The 21,272-nt window shown below is 34.2% G+C and overlaps 1 long non-coding RNA gene across 1 annotated transcript in view; it reads right to left on the bottom strand.

Annotated features, from left to right (window-relative positions):
- Window positions 1-4,314: 4,314 nt before the first annotated feature.
- Window positions 4,315-21,272, bottom strand: part of LOC140450062 (uncharacterized) — a 28,125-nt gene continuing 11,167 nt past the window's right edge. The window contains exon 3 of the long non-coding RNA XR_011951941.1: window positions 4,315-4,520. This is a non-coding gene — a long non-coding RNA (uncharacterized lncRNA). The remainder of the gene's footprint in view (window positions 4,521-21,272) is intronic.

Here is a 21,272-nt window from a genome sequence, read left to right as displayed (position 1 = left end):
TCGTAATTTTTTGAGGTAAAATTTATTTGTAGAATTCTTTCGATTTTCTGTCAGTTATACCATGATTTTTTTCCAAAAATTTTCAAACGATTTTTCCGATAAGAAAAAAAATTTAGAAAAACTTTAAAAATTTCGTCATTTTTCTCAGTCTCATTGATGTCATTACATTCATCATCTTCGTCACTTTCACTTTCAATAATATCACATTCATTATCTGCTTCATTTTCAATCACTACTTCTCGAACTGATTCTGGCATCTGAAGTCCACTAAACCATTTGAATTTATATGTTTCATCTTCAAACTCCCAACCATGTTCTTCAACAATCAATTCTGTTGGTACTTTTTTATGAGCATTTGTCCAAATATTTGAAATATAATGAGCTCGCAGTAGATGTTGGTGTAATTCATCTTGACATGGTGGTAAGCTTGAAGCATCGAAATTTTTTAGTTTTTTTTAAAGGTTTGTTCACATCATGCAACTTATACTGCCGGTTAAATAGTGAAAATCTGACATCGTTTACTTTTCTTTTTGGAATTGTTCTCGTCAGTCCTGTTACATATAAATGACATACGAAAGTTTCTAAGGTTTCAAAAACTTCATTACAATCGAAGTCAGTTTCACCAAGTTGAATAAAAGCATCTTGATACTTATAACATTTAGCGCATGCGTCTAGAATTACTGATCTAAATGAACGCGCATCATTATTATTTTAATATTTTAAAATAATAATGATGCAAAATTAATGTCCAAACAGAATTTGTAAAATTATAATTAACTAATGAAAAAAAAATTCAATCAATTTGAAATTTAAAAAAAATATTGAAAATATCTACAAATTAAATTTCAAAACTTAAAAAATTGATAATTCCACTATTAAATTGATTTTTATTAATAATTATTTGTAAAATGTTAAAGGAATTCTACAAATTGAAGAGAGCCACAAAATTGAATTTTATCTATTGATAAATAGAAATAATATATTTTGTATTTGATTATTAATGTAATAATAAATCAAATTTTTCTTATATCTGAACAATCATTATTTATGCAATATAAATTTAAAAACCTTTTTATTGTAATAAAAAATAAGTTAAATTACTATTTGTTATACCAAAAATATTTAATAATTAACATTATAAAATTACTTTAATTTAATAAAATATCAAATATCAAACATTTATTCAATTAAAAATTAATTCGTAAAATATTTATATTTAAGAAAAAAATGTGATTTGTAAAGTAAATATGACTTTAGTTTAAAAAAAAAACATTATCATAATATCATTTTAATACTACAAAATATTCTATAAAAGATTAAGACGATGACGTAGAGTTTTATCAAATGTTTTAGAAAAGTTTTTCTAAATTTTTTTTTCTTATACACATTTTTTTCTTCTACAAATTAGATTTTACCTCAAAAAATTACGAAAATTTTCATTTACGGAAATTTTTTTGGAAAATTTTGAGGAAAACTACTTGACGCTTCTCAGAATAGTAACAGAAGTGAGCATACAAATATTCAAATCAATCGGTATAAAAATATCATAATAAAATCAGTTTGAAAATTGTTACCGAGACCTAAAATGCGCAGGCAAGTGGTACATTTGACCCCGTTTTGTGGCTCTCTGTATCAACCCAGCTGTCCGCCATTTTGGATTTAAAGTTTTTAGGGGCTAAATAATGAGCCATGAAAATGGCGGACATATTACTTATTGTTAATTTATGGCTGTCCGCCACACCTTATGTATCTACTCTCGCGTCCGGCCTTTGGGATTTCGTCTAGTTTCTAGTTATACCAAGATTTTACTCTGGGCAAATTTTCAGCCATATTATCGATCGTAAATTTTTCCGAAAAAAATAACAACTTTAACCCTGTATAGCCACCCCCTGTACCACGAGGGGCGTCCGCCTGTAAGGCAAAGTCTTAACTCAGTTACAATGAATATATTCCAATAGAGAAATGTCATATTACTGATCAGTTCAAAATTTCGGCTCTATCTCTTGGACTATAAGGAAGCGATAAGTGGTTTGACAGCATAATAACTGCTTGTTTAGTCTAGTTTTTTCAGTGATTCTAGGCAACCTATTTGGGTGGAGTTTTGACTTGTTCTTGAATGAGTTCCGAATCCAGCAGCCCGCTGAAGTATTGGATTTTTATAATATAATTATTTGACAACCTTTTGTTGGCCAACCACCTAGAGCGGAGTTGAGCCGAAATACATTGATTTCGTATGTTCCGTTTTAAATTCGTTCAATCTGTATGAAATAATTTGTTCTTTTTACCCCTGATTTAGAGGACAAAGTGCGTTAGATTTGCTTCTAGATATAATTCCAATTTCTTGTTTTATAATAATCATAAATTGACTTTTAAAATTTAAAATCAATGCTAAGCTAATGATTGTTATAAACAAATATATACGTATAGGAAACCGTCCTTGTGTTGGAAATCCTTGATGTTGATCTGCCAGTTAGAGCTGTGCGAACTACAGTCCGATTCGTTTTTTCAAGCAAAGAAAAATGAAGACATTAGTACCTTTTGGAAGTTAGTCTCCAAGGATCGTTTTCCTAAACTTCGTAACTTTGCGTTGAAACTATATTCAATGTTTGGTAGTACGGATATATGTGAAAGTACATTTTCTGCTTTTAAGCATATTAAATCTAAAACACGTAATCGCATGGAAAACGATTCTCTGGAAGCGTGTCTTAGACTCACTACGACTAGCATAGATATAGATGTGCAAAAGTTAGAAGATAAACCGTTGCCTCAAATATCCCATTGATTTTTTATTTTATGTTAAACTTTAAACATAACATGTAAACCATAATAAAATACCTGTAAATATTTCGTTTGTATATTATTTTTTAAAATAAACTTTATTTGAACGAGTTGAGTTCTCTGGCCCTTCATAATAATTTCAAATTTAATACAGCCCGCAACATCTAAATTTAAACACAGACAGGGTGTCGGAGGCGTAGAAAGCGGTCTCTCGTCTATGGTACTTATGTTGTGCAACACAGACAAGCCGTCGTTTGTCAGCTCGCCGCGCGGCCTGTGCTGAGTACAATGCGCCGTCGGCGGTTTTATGACTTCTGGCGGCACATCAGTAATAGATATCTTGTGCTTTAACACAGACGTGTGACTGTTTTGCAACGGTTTTATTTGATTACTTTTGTGAGTGTTTGCCAAATTTTGTATATTATATTATGGAAGCTATAGACATCGATAAATTAATTACCGAAATTCACACACAAAAGTTTTCGTTCATTTTCTATTTTGGTGTATTACTATAAATGTCGTTTTTAGCCCCATATGTCAAATAAATAAATGTCCTTCATAAAAAAAACCAAAGGAAAAAGTAATGTTACTTATATTGTAAACTATGTGTAATAATCAAAGTAATAAATCACTAATTTGAGAATTTCTGTAAACTTGATACGGTTCAATTAAATAACTTTTTTTAAATATCTTCAAGGTTGTAAATAATGGCAAATGGAATTTTTGCAAAGAACGCCTCAATTGTAACTAAGATCGTTTTTAGCAGTCACCCTTCATATATGAAATAATTTGTTCTTTTCACCTCTGATTTAGAGGACAAAGTGCGTTAGATTTAATTCTAGATATAATTCCAATTTCTTGTTTAATAATAATCATAAATCGACTTTTAAAATTTGAAGTCAATGCTAAGCTAATGATTATTATAAACAAATATATACGTATAGGAAACCGTCCTTGTGTTGAAAATCCTTGATGTTGATCTAACACTTTTCATGTCATAGTAATGCAGTCAAGATCTTGTATGAATTTCAGTTATTGCTCATTGTGTAATAATACACAGATTTTTTTAATATAAAGCAGACACTAACGTAATGATTATTACGAATAAACTAAAAATATATTACTACTTTTTTCTGGTAGTAATGACTTTGGTTACGACCAATTAGTCAGACTTTGTTGAGTATCATTACTACGTTACACCATGAGCATAATAAATATATTATTATACATTAGTCAAATAGTTTTACTTGCAGATTGTTCTTGAACCAGTCTCTTTAGTCAAAAAGTATTTATATATAAACAAGACGATGAGGTCCTCAGAGTTCCACAACAAACTCTTCTGCAGCTCTCTACTTAATTCGAAAGCTACTTTGCTGTGGACTGTCGAAGTGCCCCACCACATCTGTATTATATACATACATTTGTGTGTCTGGTCAAGTAATTTCACAAATTTGTGTTGATAAAGTACGTAAAATATTAATACTTCTGAAAAAATATTACAATTTAAATATATAGGAAAACTGACTGTAAAAAAAATACACCACAACAAAACATTTATTATTAACAAGTACATTGCTATATCTATGTTAAATCAAGATTTGGAATGCTATTTGCCGTTGTCTCTTTTTTGTGAAAAGCTTTTGTGGTAACCAACAAACATAACTCCATGATGTATGCATTCCTTAGTCACCAAAAATCCATTTATATGTATTCAGATACTCATCATGGCTTCTACTGTTAACCTAAAAAAAAATAGAATTAGAGTAAATCAACATCTATTATGTTTCAAATAATATTAACAAAAACGAAGATCAGTATAAACTGACCTGGCTGAACTTTTAACGTTGATTAATCAGCAGATTTGTGCAATTCTTTAATTAAAGGTTTTTAAGATATTTCGTAACTTTAATAAGCTTTAAACTGCACCATTTGCGGAAGGAGTAACGAATGTAGTGGAAAAGAGTAACATGAATAATTTTCAACATCATTGTCCCTCTCAAGCCAATATTAAGCAGTAGTTTCACTTTAAGAGGGGTTAGAGGATTTTTTGAATTTTTTTACTCAACAGTAGAACTCTTCAAGAGTATCCAACTAAAATTACAGAGTGATCGGGGCAAAAGTGATGGAGCTATAGGCATTTAGCAGTTAGTGAGGTGAATGAGTGACGTGAATAAGTAAAGTGAGTGATTAAAGTGATTGACGTGAGTGAGTGAGCTGAGTGAGGTAGTAAGGTGGTGAGGTGAGTGAGTGGGTTACTGAGTGAGTGAGTGAGTGAGTGAGCGAGTGAGTAAGCGAGCGAGTGAGTGAGAGAGTGAGTGAGTGAATGAGAGAGTCAGTGAGTGAGATGAGTGAGATTAGTGAGTGAGTGAAATTAGTGAGTGACAGTAGTGAGTGAATGGGTGAGTGAGATTAGTGAGTGAGTGAGATGAGTGAGCACTCACATAGAAGTTGGAATAAGTACAGAGTCAAGTTCTAGTTATTATGCCCGCGCGGTAGATAACAATCGAATTACTACAGCCAAAAAAATCTGCAGGTGCCACAAAAAAGGCATTGTTCGTCGAAGGCGGGAGCAAAAAGATGCTCTAGATATTTTAGCAGGAAGCACGTCGCTATTTGAGCCAGAAATAAACAATGTGTGAGTATAAAAAAATGCTTTTTTTAACGCGTTTTTCTCGAAATAATTTTGTTTAATTCGGTGTTCACTTTAGCTCAAAAACTACTTGATCGATACTTCTCAAATTGTGCACACTTGTATAGATAAATTATTAGGTCGCAACGTCTAAACATTATCCATTTTGTTGTTATAATAATTAATTTAAATTAACTAAATTAATATAATTGAATAATAAATGAAAGATTAAATTAATTAATTAAATTAGTAAAATATTAACAAATAATTTTAAAAAATTCGTCTTTTTTCACATCTCAAATTCGGGTATGTTCTAAAATTTGGGCTGACTATATGGTTATATCGAGGGCTATACAGGACTATATGGATATACAGTTTCAAGAATTGAAATTATATCAAACAAATGGTGAAATGGTCCAAGTTTAAGAAGAGTTTTGTGCCATTCTATGATTTGCAAGATGCATAGCTGCAGTTACTTGTACTTTAAAACGAATTGATTCTTATGGAGATGCAAATGCAGAAATATATCGTTCAGAAAAAGAATTTTTGCATTAACACGTTCATCTCCGGCAACGCGCCTGGAGTTTTATCCTTTTATATCTATTTGCTTTCTTTGGTACCAGCACGCCAGAAAACAGAACAAAAATGAACTAGCACATAAAATTAATATATAATTTATGCCTAGGTAAACTTGGATTTAATGTGGGTTTTGTTATTTGGTCCAAAAAAAAGTAATTCGGAAATGATACCGTGTCCAGATTTGCCAGACATCTAAAAAGGCTAGATATCTAGACCATACATGTTATAAACATCTGACGAGGACGATGTAGATTTAATGAATGTTGGAAGTGACTCTAATTGACAAGATAATAGCGATACTACCGCAACCGATGATGATGATTTTATGCAAATACAAAATTTTATTCAACTACCCTATGGAGAACAAAATCAAAATGAACCGGAAATAGCTGTTGTCTTCAAAACTAAGATAATATCGTGAAATACCATTTGCTGTTAGAGCCGGATTTAAATTAGATCCAAGTGGAAATGATCCCATAGACTATTTCAACCTGATAGCCAATGACGAAATTTATGAACTGATTATTTCCAATACAAATTTATATGCTGTCAAAATACTTTCACAAAGTCGATCAGAAAAATCTAGGATTGATTGATGAAACAAACGTTAACATAAGGATTCTACATGGAAATGTGCAATCATAATGAATAAAGTATATGAACTGAAGGTTTTTACGGCAGATAAGAAAATTGATATTCTTTATATAACAGAACATTGGCTGAAGGAAGAGGAGATTCAAGCAGTCCACTTACAGGGAATTAAACTGGCAGCTTTTTTAGCCACATTGTATTCTGTATTTTTGTTAGGGAGAATTTGAATCTTAATGTGTTTAATTGTAATGTGAATTTTAATTTAGAAAAGTGTATTGAATACTGTATGATTGTATTAAAGAAGATAAATAAAAGTATTATTTGTTTATATCAAAGCCTATCTGGCCCTTTTGACACCTTTTTAACATGTTTAGATGGACTTTTGGAAAGTATTGGTCTTGGCAGGTGACTTTAATGTAAAATTTTGTACAAATGAGGTCAATACAACTAGGGTATGAGGCTAGAGGTTACAATTTAAATCAAGCCATTTTTGAGCCGACTCGAAGAGAAAACTTTCTTGATAACATTTCCCTGGATTCTGAGATACAGTGTGAGATGGCCGGAGTATGTGAACTTTATTTCTCTGACCACAAAGGACAACAGGTTGGAAGAAAAAATTACTTTCAGCCATTTACATAGAAAGGGTATTTGGACTAAATTATTTGGTATAATTTTGGACTTAGTGGATGTGAGAGAAATTAATGTGACTGAGAAGTTTAACAGATTTGTGAATGTTCTGGAAGAAGCTTATTTGGAATCTTTCCTAGAGAAGAGGTATAAGGTAAGGGGCAATCAAATTAATAAAATTCCTTGGTTTAACAATGACTTAATACGAGTGCCTTGTTTACATAATTATCCACTCGCAGTAGCGCAGCGTTAACCGTTCGGTGCCGTAATTATATAAAAAGCATAATCACGCCACTGTCCACCTCTTCAAACACAATCGGTACACGCCACATGCGTGAGGTTGGATATATCTTATGAGACGTATACAGTATCTGCATCAAAGAACATGTTTTTCATGTCTTTAAAAAAGCAATAATTTGTCCAATATTCAAAAAAGGGGACTCAAACCTGCCAGAAAATTATCGGCCAGTCTCACTACTGCCAATTATTTCGAAAATTGTGGAAAAGTGCATGGCACTACAAATAGAAGATTTCTTTGAGGACAATGGTATGTTTTCTGAATGTCAATTTAGTTTTCGCAAGAATAAAAAATACAATATTTTGAACCTTATATATTACAGTCATTTCATAAGCTTCAATTTAACTTTTTGACTTGGTCAGTCATGAAATCCTACTGCAGAGATCAGAAAAATATAACTTTTGTTCCGAGAGTATTGAGCTTATAAAATCATATCTTAAAGATAGGATACAGGTTGTGAGGGTTGGTGGAGTGTTATCGTCAGAGAGTGTGTTAAATAATGGAGTACAATAGGATTCAATACTGTGCCCTATTTTATTTTTGATTTATATACACAATCTTCCAAACATGGAATATAAGGCTAAATATAAACTCTGTAGATGACACTGTGGTGGTCTTTGTAGCTGATAATATTAAAGATGTGCTGGGGGTTCTATGGTGGCATGGCAGATGACTGAGCAATGGTTTACTACAAATAGGTTGGTTCTGAGTAACAATAAAATTAAAGAACTGATTTTTCACAATGGGAGATGTGGGTGATATGAATGCTGGAGTCAGCGAGATTGGATTTTAGGAGTTCTTTTGGAGCCAAAATTACATTGGGTCCACATATTATTAACTTATGCAAAAGTAATAAGAAATAAGTCTCTTTATTTTGAGAAATCTTTCAAAATGCGTCAATGTACTACATATCACTCCATAGTCCACTCACATCCTTCATACTCTCTCCTTGTCTGTGGCCATGTAGCTGAAACTCACAGGGTATTTGGTCTGCAAAAAGAAAGACAGTGAGGGTCCTGGCTGGTTTGGGATTTAGGTAAGGCTGCTGTTAGGCTTATGAAAGATTGGGAATTCTTACTGTATCAGCACTTAGAAAATTCATGAAGAGGAGTACCAATCCTTATAGAGGTCACAAGGATCAGCATGGTTACAATACTAGACAAAAACAGAATATGATACCCGCATATTGGTATTTGAAAAGGTGTCAAAATGGACTAGAGTATTGGGCAATAAAATGTTCTGCCTGAAAATATCAGAAACTTGTCTGAAAAGGAATTTGAAAATAATATTAAAAAAATATTGATAAAATTTCCTTTTATTCAATTCACGAATATTTACAAAATAATTTTAATTTTAATCTTTTGTACATATTTGAGGTGTGTAAGACTTTATATTTTCAACATGAATAAACAATATTGAGTATTGAAGCCACTCCTAATGTGCATCTTAATTTGAAAAGAGTGAACACAATTTAAGGCTATACATTTTCAATATAATTAAATGGACTTAGGAGTCAAGGATACCAAGAAAAAAAGAGAATATAAATAAAATAAAATATCAAACAGAAAGAAAACAGACTATTTACTGACGCAACAGGAGACTGAAGCAGCAGACCAGGAATATAAACAACTATGTAAAGAAGAAAATTGACTGAAGAAAAAATAGAGAAAACATGAATAAGGAAGTGCAAGAACTACAAGAATAAGAAGTCAACAGAAAATAATTCAAAATGAGAACAAGGATGTGTAGAGATAAGGAGCATAATATATTAACAGAACAACAAAAAATACACAGAAAATGGACAGAACATTTTAAGGAAAACCTTGAGACGGGTAGGGTAGAAGCAAACGATGTACTATTAGACCAAGCAGACAACAGGGAAAATAGTCCACCAACGATATCTGAAATTAGAACAGCAGTAGTAAAATTACCAACGGTGTGGTTGAATGAGCAGTTGCCAGCAGAGTGAAATCATGCAATTGAAAGCAGTATACAAATGTCCAATTTTATTGATGAAAGGCTTAAAAACGCTGAAAACATAGTTGGCAAATACTAATATGGCTTCTGCAGACAGAAAACAATATAGAACAAAAAAACAAGTGAATTTAACATCTACACATCATGACTTCAACAGTACATATGACAATATAAACAGAATTCTTCATACAACTGACAAAAACACTTTGTGATAGACCCAATGGTCAGAGAAGAAGAGGAAGACCCAGAACAAGATTCCTTGATAACAGCAATTAAGTTATGAGAAATATGGGAAGAAATATGGTTATGAAAAATATCGTTCCTTGAGGAACAATAATTAATAAAAGTGTGCAAATACTAGCATGTTAAACATAAGGACAATAAGAGAAATAATAGAGGCATTCAATCAAATAGAACGAACTGCACAAAATAGTGGCATTAAAATCAATTAGTCCAAAACAAAATATATATGTACATGTAAGTAAAAAGGCAGTAATAAGGCAGCTACAGAATCTAGGAATATAAGAATACAATATTGAGGGGTAAAAAACTTTAATACTTAGCATCCTTAGTTACCACATTTATCCACCCTACCCTACCACAAGATGTTGACTATATTTTCAAATATGCAATGCCAAAGAAGTTGACAGCCACAATTACTCGACTGAAAACTAATCACGGTGCATTCCCAGCTCACTTGGCTAAGTTAAATATTATCCCTTCTGGGGTATGCTCATGCGATAATATATCACAATGTGACATCAACCATATTCTTTTTAAGTGCGATAAACATAGGTATGAAACAGATCAGCTGTATTCAAAACTATCAGAACTTAAAATTCAGACTCCCATAAACATCACCCATTTACTCTCCTTAGATAGTAGAGAAGTATACGAACTAATATGTAACTTTTTATTTAAAGTTGGTTACATTATTTAAAAACTAATATCTTACATTACAATTCTGTGGCTAAAGGACTAGTTTCCAAGCCAACTCACCAAACACACACACACACACACACACACACACACACACACACACACACACACACACACACACACACACACACACACACACACACACACACACACACACACACACACACACACACACACACACACACACACACACACACACACACACACACACACACACACACACACACACACACACACACACACACACACACACACACACACACACACACACACACACACACACACACACACACACACACACACACACACACACACACACACACACACACACACACACACACACACACACACACACACACACACACACACACACACACACACACACACACACACACACACACACACACACACACACACACACACACACACACACACACACACACACACACACACACACACACACACACACACACACACACACACACACACACACACACACACACACACACACACACACACACACACACACACACACACACACACACACACACACACACACACACACACACACACACACACACACACACACACACACACACACACACACACACACACACACACACACACACACACACACACACACACACACACACACACACACACACACACACACACACACACACACACACACACACACACACACACACACACACACACACACACACACACACACACACACACACACACACACACACACACACACACACACACACACACACACACACACACACACACACACACACACACACACACACACACACACACACACACACACACACACACACACACACACACACACACACACACACACACACACACACACACACACACACACACACACACACACACACACACACACACACACACACACACACACACACACACACACACACACACACACACACACACACACACACACACACACACACACACACACACACACACACACACACACACACACACACACACACACACACACACACACACACACACACACACACACACACACACACACACACACACACACACACACACACACACACACACACACACACACACACACACACACACACACACACACACACACACACACACACACACACACACACACACACACACACACACACACACACACACACACACACACACACACACACACACACACACACACACACACACACACACACACACACACACACACACACACACACACACACACACACACACACACACACACACACACACACACACACACACACACACACACACACACACACACACACACACACACACACACACACACACACACACACACACACACACACACACACACACACACACACACACACACACACACACACACACACACACACACACACACACACACACACACACACACACACACACACACACACACACACACACACACACACACACACACACACACACACACACACACACACACACACACACACACACACACACACACACACACACACACACACACACACACACACACACACATCCTTAGTTACATCTGATAACAATGTTGTAGGGGAAGTGAAGAGGAGAATATCCATTGCCAAAAAATGTTACCATATTTTATGGTAACATTTATAGCACAATTAAGCAACTTGGATCAGATATTGTCAAGAAAAACAAAATTCCAAATATACAAAAACCTATTAAAACTGGTTCACATATGGTTCAGAAATCTGTACACTTTCTAAAAGTGTGGAAAGATTATTAGCTACATTTGAAAGAAAAATCTTGTAACACATACAAAGGCACCAAAGAAAATGGAGTTTGGAAAAGAAGATATAACTGAACTATAGAAAATATACCAGGATGCAGATATTATAACATTTATTTAAATGGGAAAGCTGCATTGGAATAGAGCATGTGGAAAGAAGAATGGAAGAAAAAATAAGCCAACATGTGCCAATAGGAAAAATAATAAGAAATCATCTACACAATTCCCTTCTACCCATAAGGAGTAGAGATAGAAAATGATATAACAACCTTAGATATAAAAAATTGGAGAAAAAACACCGTAAAACAATTCAGAATGGAGAAGAAATCTGAAACAGGCCAAAACCTAAACAAGCTTGTTGAGCCGTAATGATGATTATTAGAGCTGAGGCATGGATATTAAAAAATGTAATTAAAAAAATCAAGGCTGCAAACCAGCATTTGCAGATGATATCTGCATCATAGCCAGACACAGAAGAAATATATGATAGAAACATTTAAAAATTAATGCAAAATGTTAATATAAGGTCCCGCACTAATGTAATATTCAAGATATAAGAAAAAGAAGAATTAAGTTTTAAGGTTATGTCTATGTTCTCTAATGTAATAACGGTTACACATGTGTTTAATTAATATTCTCAGGCTAATAATTATTGTTTAATAAACTTTTTATTACATGGACAGTATAGTTATTTTATTTATCAGGTTATGGTTGCCCAGACATGGTATTACGAAATTTGAAAGCTAGTCTGTCGTTCGCACCGGTGTGGTAAAAAGTTTAGTTGTTTCACGTTCGAGTCGTGAGTGGTCCCGTGTTTAGTTTTCGTTACTTTCGAGTCGTACAATTATAAAATAAACATTTAGTGAAGTGCAAAAATGACTTCAGCTGTGAAAATGACTGGAAAGAATGGGATGACAAAAATTCAAAAGCACAGGTAATTTTGTTATCCACTATATGTCAAGATCAAATACAACATTTGATAAATTGCGAAAATGCTTCAGAAATGTAGTCAAGACTGATCACAATACACGAACAAAAGACAGAAATATCTGGAGAGTTGCTATGGCAAAAATTTTATGAATATAAAATGCATGAGAATGCAAAAGTTGCAGAGCATATATCAACAATAGAACTATTAGTTAGAAAGTTAAAAGATGTTAAAGAAACTATGAGTAATAGTGCTGTTTGTTCCAAAGTAATTAATAGTTTACCTCCTAGATTTAATGCCTTTCGTACAGCCTGGGACTCTGTAACTAGTGATCAGCACACTTTCGAAAATTTAGCAGCAAGATTGCTTAAAGAAGAAACTAGAATGAATAATAATGACTCTGAAATATCCCGTCTTGCTTTACAAGTAGAGGCTTTACAAAGTAAACTGGAAGCCACCAGTAAAAAGATAACAAATATACAGGACTTAAAGAAGAATTCCACCTGTAATTATTGTAAACGCAAGGGACATTGGGTTAGAGAGTGTAGAAAGAAAATACATGATTCCAAAAATGAAGATAAAATCAAGTCATCAGGAAGTAATTTAGCATCAAGTTCAGCTTATATATGTGATATTTCTTCCATGTACTTGTCAACCTCCAGTGTAAATAAAAGTGAGTGGATATGTGATTCAGGAGCAAGCCTACACATGACTGGTGAAAAATTGTTGTTTTCAAAATTAGAATCTCTATCTGAACCTGTTTGCTAGAATAGCAAACGACAAGCTGATTCCTGCAGAAGGTAAAGGTGTTATTGAAATACAGGCATTTGTCCAAGGTGAGTAGTATGATCGTACTATAAATAATGTCCTATACATTCCTGAACTTAGTCACAGCTTATTTTCAATGGGAGCTATGACAGATAAAAACTTTACCTATCATTCTCATAAAAACAGGTGTCAATTTCTAGAGCCAAATGGAAACATTTCATGTGTTGGAGTAGGTAGAGATAATCTGTGGGTCATGCAATTTAGAGTTAAGCCTATTGTAGAATGTAATTTAGCTTGCAAATCATCAATAAAGTTATGACATGATCGCCTAGGGCATATCAACTTCACTACAATTAAGAAAACAGTTAATTTGATAGACAATATGAGAGTTGATGACAAAGAAGAATTTTTCTGTGCGACATGCCAGTATGGGAAGCAGTCAAGAAAGTTCCATAAAAGTCTTACAGGAAGCAGATCAGACAAACCAGATGAAATGATTCACACAGATGTATGTGGACCAGTAAACATTTCTTCTCCAAGTGGATCAAAATATTTTGTTTTATTTAAAGATGATTGTAGCGGTTACAGCAGTGTTTATTTTCTAAAGCACAAGTCAGATGTTCTCAACAAGTTTAAAGATTTTAAAATACTGATTGAAAATCAAACTGGCAATAAGATTAAGATTTTAAGAAGTGATAAAGGTAAAGGAGAATATATCAATAATGACTTTCAGGAATTTATCAGGAAGAATGGTATATTACATGAATGTTCAGCTCCTTATACACCTCAACAAAATGGCCGCAGTGAGAGGCAGTTACGGACAATTGTTGAAAGTGCAAGAACTATGCTTATCAACAAAAATGTGTCACAAGAATTGCGGACCGAAGCTGTAAATACTGCTGTATATGTTCTTAATCGAACAGCTTCAAGTCAAGTACAAAACATGACTCCATATGAAAAGTGGTTTGGGAGAAAACCAGATCTAAAGCACATCAGAGTTTTTGGCAGTATAGCTTACTGCCATGTTGATATTTATGTTGATACCATCACAGTTTCGTAAGAAGTTCAAAATTCAAAATTCCAGATTCAAAATCAAGAAAATTATTGTTCGTTGGATATGATGGATATTCATCAAATTATAGACTTTGGGATTGTGAGAAGAGAAGAATTGAAGTGAGCTGCAATGTAAATTTTAATGAAGATGAAACAATTAAAAATAAGAAGGAAATCTTTAGATTAAAATTTGAACTCTTAGATGATAATGAAAAAAGAGACAATGATGATATGTACGATATTCAAGAAAGTGACAATGAAGAGAGTTTATACATGTCACAAGGTAGTAGGTCTCGAGCAACAGATCGTGATGATGAGGATTTTGATTGTAATCTGTTCTATAGTGCCAATGATGATAATGTTAGTGATAGACAGCTACGCAACAGAAATACACTGTCTAAGCCTGACTATTATGGTGTAGCAAACTAGTGTGACATAGTTGAACCCATAAGTTATGACAGTGCAATAAAGTGTGAGGACTCTAGCAAGTGGCAACAAGCAATGCAGGAGGAAATATATGCCCTCAAGTTTAATAACACATGGAACTTGGTGAAATTGTCCAATGGTGCAAAAGTGATAGACAATAAGTGGGTTTATCGTGTTAAGACTGACTCAGACGGTAATCATGTTCGTTATAAAGCACGTCTGGTTGCACGCGGTTTTATGCAAGAACGTGGAATAGACTATGAAGACACTTTCGCGCCGGTTGTGCGGTATGACTCTGTCCGGATTTTGCTATCGTTAGCAGTGGAAAAGGACCTTAGACTTGCTAATTTTGATGTAGACTGCATTCCTATATGGTGACCTACCAGAGTGTGTGTATATGAAGCAGCCAACTGGTTTTGAAAGTAAGAAGTCACACAACTTGTGACGTGTTACTCATCATTGGCGCATAGTTTCATCATTATCGCCTTCGTGACGTCAAATCTCATGAACGTACGGTCAGTTAGTTCGCTTGAATTAGAATCCATTTTCAGTTATTCATTATTGTATTTTCTTCATCAACTTGCTTAGTATTCTTATTTATTTTGAAAACATTGAATTTTTTTAGTTTACGGGTATGTTTAAGTAATATGTTAGTTTAGTGGTATAAGTTATAAGTTCTTCATTTTCATGCAACGTTTCTTATATGGAGATTATCAAAGAAAAAATGGACGGATTGATAAGTACATTGACTGTTAAATGTAAAATGTGCAATATTGAAAAGGAGATAGCAACAGAGGATTCTGGTAACAATTCACTGAACTTGAATGTAGCACAAGTGATGGCTACTATATCCACCGGGTCTGGTTATTCAGACATACAGCAGCAACACGTTGCATTAAATATACCTGTGATGTCCTGCAGGCAGTATGCAACACATACAGAGACAGTTGCAGATATCATCTGCCAAACACTTTGTGATTCCATAGAAGAGGCTGGACGGGAGGAATTAGCTTTAGCCAAAGAAATTGGTGAAGTAGATTCCGACGGAAATGGGTTAATAACCGTTATAGCTGATGGTGCTTGGTTCAAAAGATCGTATAAAGTAAACTACGATGCTTCTTCAGGTGTAGTAAGTGTGTTGTATTGACAAGATAGACAATCTTTCTATATATTTTGTTTTTTAGGCTTGCATAGTCGGTGCCAAAACTGGTAAGATTTTATTTGTTGCTACAAGAAATAAATACTGTATTATATGCGCGAGAGCTGCAACAAAAAATGAAACAGTTAAATCCCATACATGTTCTAAAAATTGGGAAGGATCATCCACTTCCATGGAAACTGATATAATAGTTAAAGGTTTTAAAGAAGTGTGGAGATGCATCGATTAAAATACATACAGTCAGTAGGTGATGGAGATAGTAGTGTATATAATTCATTATGCATTAAAAAACCATATGGTCCAAATTTTTTAATAAAAAAAATTGAATGCATAAATCACCTTTACGCAATTATTGCAGTAAATTAAGAGATTTGGCAGCAAAAAAAATTCAACTAAAATGAAACCTGTGGCGCCAGAACTAAGAAAACGTTTGTCTAGTAATATACTGAGATTAAGACTAGGAATCAAAACAGCGATAGCCTACAGAAGAAATGAAACAAATAGTATAGAAATTCAAATGAAAAACTTAATAAAAAACATAAAAAATTGTCCGTACCATGTCTTTGGACAACATACAAACTGCGATCAATATTTTTGTCAAGGATCCAAAGAAAACGAAATAGATTTCAAAGTTTGTTGGGGGGTAAAAGAATTAATTTTGTTTTGAGAGGTAGCTACGATACACGGTGTAAAGCTGCAGCGATATCATTTAATGAAAGAGAACATTACTTTAGTGACCTACATAAGAAAATGACCACACGACTCAAAAATAGCAAGTCCCCAGGAGTGGATTGTAGCCCCGCATAGCTCATCAAACATGGAGGTAACAGCATTATGCACCAAATTCACAACATAATAGTCAAAGTCTGGGAAGAAGAACAAATGCCAGAGGAATGGTGCACTGGAATCATATGTCCACTGCACAAAAAGGGAGATTTGTTGGAATGTAAAAATTATAGGGGTATAACTCTTCTGAATACAATGTACAAAATATTCTCCAACACCCCGTACAGCCGTTTAAGTACGTACGTGGAAGAAATCCTTGGTGAGTATCAAAGCGGTTTTAGGCCAGGTAGGTCAACAATTGACCAGATGTTTGTGCTACGTCAAATCTTAGAAAAAACCAATGAATTTAATATTGACACGTTCCATCTCTTTGTGGACTTTAAGTCAGCGTATGATAGCGTCCTAAGAGGTAAATTATACGAAGCCATGAATGAACTTAACATTCCCCATAAATTAATAAGGCTCGTAAAAACAACTATGAGTAAAGTGATCTGCAGAGTGCAAATACAAGGCGATATGTCACAAGCGTTTGAAACATATGCAGGGTTACGGCAGGGAGACGCGCTGGCGTGCCTTCTCTTTAATATAGCGTTAGAAAAGACTATAAGAGATGCCGAGTTACACAATAGGGGAACAATCTTTAATAAATCAACGCAGATTATGGCTTACGCTGACGATCTGGATTTGATCGCACGTACTACACGAGGACTTAAAGAGATGACTTCCACCTTCTTGACAGCCGCACAAAATATGGGCCTTAAAATAAACGAGGAAAAAACCAAAATGTTAGCATCTATTCCAAATAACAGAGATAGAGCTAGAAACGCCGAAGAAAACTTCAGTATAGACCAATATAATTTTGAGGTAGTAAATAAGTTTACATATTTGGGTTCTCTCATAACAAACGATAATGACACATCTGAAGAAGTAAAACGGAGGGTACTGCTAGCAAACAAATGTTATTTTGGACTAAGCAAGCAGCTAAAAAACAGAAATTTAAGCCAGAAAACCAAACTAATAATATATAGAACACTCATCCTACCAGTGCTGACATATGGGTCAGAAACATGGACAATCTCCAAAACAGACGCAAATCTTCTGCTCGTCTTCGAAAGGAAGATACTAAGAAGAATAATGGGCGCATTCTGTGAGAATGGTATTTGGAGAAGGCGATATAATTTCGAATTGTACGAGAAGTATAAAAAAATAGTAAATGGTAGAGATGTAATATCCTTCATAAAAATAGGTAGGTTTAGATGGGCTGGACATGTGTCAAGAGCAAATGAAAATTACCCACCCAAACGAACTCTATTATCGGTCCCAGTGGGAAATAGGAGTAGAGGCAGACCACGACTGAGATGGAGGGACGGTGTGGACGAGGACGCAAGGAATAATCGGCGCGGCAAATTGGCAACGGTTGGCGATGAACAGAAACGACTGGCGAAATAGACTGGGGAAGGTCAAGGCTCAACTAGAGCTGTAGCACCACTGATAATGATGATAAGAAAATGACCATGAAAAGTCCAGGAAAATATACAAACAAATACATAGATCAAATCAAAAGAGTAGGGAACAAAAGAAGACTGCGTAGAGCATTACACCCAGAAATAAAGAAAAATTGCACCAGCTGATAAAAATTACGGTGCATTAGATATAGAAATACCAACAAGCAAGAGAGTTTTTTGGAATCCTTATTGGAATGGGGAGATTGCAAAAATAGAACAATCTACCAGGGGCCAATCTACAAATTTTTTGTGGAAAGAATACAGGCACAATCGTTTGACAGCCTCTAATTTTGGAATTGTATGCAAATTGAGGAAATCTACAAATCCTGCAAACACCACAAAAAAATATTGTTTTCAGATTTTCATGGATCTGCTGCTACAAGGTGGGGACAAGATCATGAGACAATTACCAAACTGGAATTTGAAGCAAAATATAATTTAAACGTACGCGAATGTAGATTATTCATTTCTGCAGAAAATCGGTTTCTTGTAGCGAGTCCGGATGGCATTATTGATGATGATCATATCGTAGATGTTGTAAGTTGTCCCCAATTGAAGCTGTTAAATTAAAAAAAATTAAATACCTAACACGCGAAGAAAATACTTTTAAATTAAAACACACCGATAATTATTTTTATTAAGTTCAAGGACAGCTAGCAATAGCTCAGAAAAAATATTGCTACTTTATTGTTTGGAAACCTATGGGTTTTATTGTTGATAAGGTACATATTTATATTAGTTTATAAACGTATTAGAAACTTTTTTTTCATGTCAGAATTTTTAAGATATTCAAACAATATTTTTATGATTACTATTATTATTATTTATGTATCATTATTTATCGTATACTTAATACTGATACCTGCACATACTAAACTACACCAACTAATAAATATTTTCCAATTACAGATAGAAACCGAGCCGGAATTTTGGAAGCAAATATTGCCAAAATTGAAAAAATTTTATATTGAAAATATGTTGCCACGTATTTTAAGTATGATGGAAAAGCTGGTAGTCGAGGGTAGAGTTGAAGGAAAGAGACCTAGGGGAAGATCTCCAAGCCGCTGGGTAGATCAAACAAAAATACTGATTAACCAAGGGTTACATGAAGCCGAACAACTAGCCCAGGACAGAGAAGGATGGAGAGAAATCGTGAAAAAACTGTAAAGGCCTGATGGTGTCACCACATCCCAAAAGGGATTAGGACTGAGGAGGAGGATTTTAAGTAGTTAAAAACAAAAGCATTTTCAGATTACTTTCTTCTTCAGAATAAAATACAAAACAGGGTGTTTTAAAATAAGACAGAAAATTATCCACGATTTGTGTTTTATTCATCAATTGGATACTTTTCTTATGTTCCTGCAACCTATAAATATATTAAAATAATGTATATTCCATTCAGAGAACTTTTTCCTCACAGTGCGTCGCCTCGAAATACTTGCCAGATAAATACATTTATAGTCCTTTTCCATCATATTGATAGCACATTATGTATGCAAATCCTCAACAGGTCAAAAAACCATAGGCGTCACCCTATACTTGTTTTGAAATAAATAAAAAAAATTAATATTTTAAGATGCCATCAACAATTCATTATCTTTTAAAAAATCTTCTGTAAAATAAGTGTCCACTAATCTCACTATACCTTTTTTGTGCGTAAAAAACGTCGGTATATATGCCACACGATTATTGTTAATTATACACGGGTGATTAACGAGAGAATTCAATGTTTCACGAAATAAATTAATGTAAACAGTAATTTAAAGGTGATTATTGTTTTCTATACAAGTTATAGCCTGACACAAAAAGAATACCTTCTTTGAACGATTACCTGGAATTACTGATAAGGCTTCACTAATGATAGTTTAAGTAGTTTTTATGCCACATTACAGCTTATGCCAATAATATAAATTAGAAATTGTTTGCATCTTCCATTTAGTTTGTAGATGTACATTGTTCATGTCTTACCTACCTACGTTTTTGGTGTCGATATTTTGTTATTTGCATTTAAAAATGACGTCGACAACAGGTTTTATCCCGGTTAAGTGTAGTTTTAAAGGTGCCTTCAGTCTAAGAGAGAAAAATATAATATTAAATGTACACGATGCACTTGTACATCAACGCCCTTTAAGTAATGTTCGTGAAATCGTTAACATGTGTTCAAATATGACAGGGGTTGAAGAAAACAATTTATAGATTCCTAAAAGAAAGAAAAGGAGGAACTGTTTCATCTCCCAAGAAGAGTGGAGGGAGTAAACCCTTGGAAATTGAAGAAATACATAAAATCATGATAAGACGCAGCGTCCACTCATTTTTTTTTTTTTTTTAACAAAGAATTTCCAACATTGGACAAAATCCAAACATTCATTAGAGAAAACGAAGAGTTACCAATCACAAGCAACAAGAAATTATGGGG

The sequence above is a fragment of the Diabrotica undecimpunctata genome, chromosome 9 (genome assembly GCF_040954645.1).
Source record: "Diabrotica undecimpunctata isolate CICGRU chromosome 9, icDiaUnde3, whole genome shotgun sequence".
NCBI lineage: Eukaryota > Metazoa > Arthropoda > Insecta > Coleoptera > Chrysomelidae > Diabrotica > Diabrotica undecimpunctata.
The sequence above is the reverse complement of the archived record's forward strand: the minus strand, read 5'-3'. Positions and strand labels throughout refer to the sequence as shown.